Source organism: Chrysochloris asiatica, unplaced genomic scaffold (genome assembly GCF_000296735.1).
Source record: "Chrysochloris asiatica unplaced genomic scaffold, ChrAsi1.0 scaffold00086, whole genome shotgun sequence".
In the NCBI taxonomy this organism is placed as follows: domain Eukaryota; kingdom Metazoa; phylum Chordata; class Mammalia; order Afrosoricida; family Chrysochloridae; genus Chrysochloris; species Chrysochloris asiatica.
Window position 1 is genome coordinate 730,189 of NW_006408604.1, and position 1,090 is coordinate 731,278.

Below are 1,090 nucleotides of genomic sequence, written 5' to 3' on the forward strand. Positions count from 1 at the left end.
TGGGCAGTGTTTCAGTTTGTTGTCATACGGTTGCCATGAGTTGATACCGACTTAACGACACCTAACAACAACAACAAAATAATAGTGAGACTAGGGAAGAGCTGCTTCTTCAAAGTACAATTAACCTTAATGATGTGGTTGTAACAAAGCTTGCAGGGTCTTCATTTGCTGGTACCACATGACTCTAAATGAGAATATATCTGTCAATAATCAGGACGTGTACTGTAAGATGTATTAATTTATGAAATTTGGAAAACTGCAAGTCACTGAAAGGGAAATGGAGCACAGAAAGATTTATATACTAGGCATTAGTATATGGGTAGTGCTCATTTTTAATTGGACAATTGTATATTTTACTATGACAGGAATGAAAAATTAAAGGCTAATGGTGTTGCATTCCCCATAAAAAAGAGCATTTCAAGATCTTTCTTAAAATGCAATGCTCTCTGTTAAAGGTAATATCCATACAACTACAAGAAATACCCATTATAACAAATATTTTTCAAATTTACCTATCAATCACTAAGACCAATGATGAAGATACTGAAGAATTCTACCACTTCCTTCTGTCTGATATTGATGAAACATACAATTAAGATGTATTTAAAATCACTTGTAATTGGAATATGAATGTTGAAAACAAAGAGGATGGAGCAATAGTTGGAAAATATATATATATTTTTGATAGAAACATTAGGAACAATGCTGGAAATTGCATGATAGAATTCTGCAAGAGTAATAACTTTTTCAAAGTCTATACATTTTATCAACAGCATAAATGGCCAATACATATGTGGACCTTGCCAGATGAAATACACAGCAATCAAATCAATGACATCTTTAAAAAGACGAAGAAGAAAGTTAATACCAGCCAAAAGAAGTCCTGTAACTGACTTGTTATTAAAATTCTCCTTTGTCTTTCCAAAGAGGTAGACAGTTTGATGCTGTATATTTCACAGAAATGTGGAATGGACCAACAATTGCTTATATACAATTTAAGGTAAAAGCTTAAGAAAATTAAAACAAGTCTACAAGAACCATAATACAATATTGACTATGTTGTTGTTGTTAAGTGCTGTCAAGTCGGTTC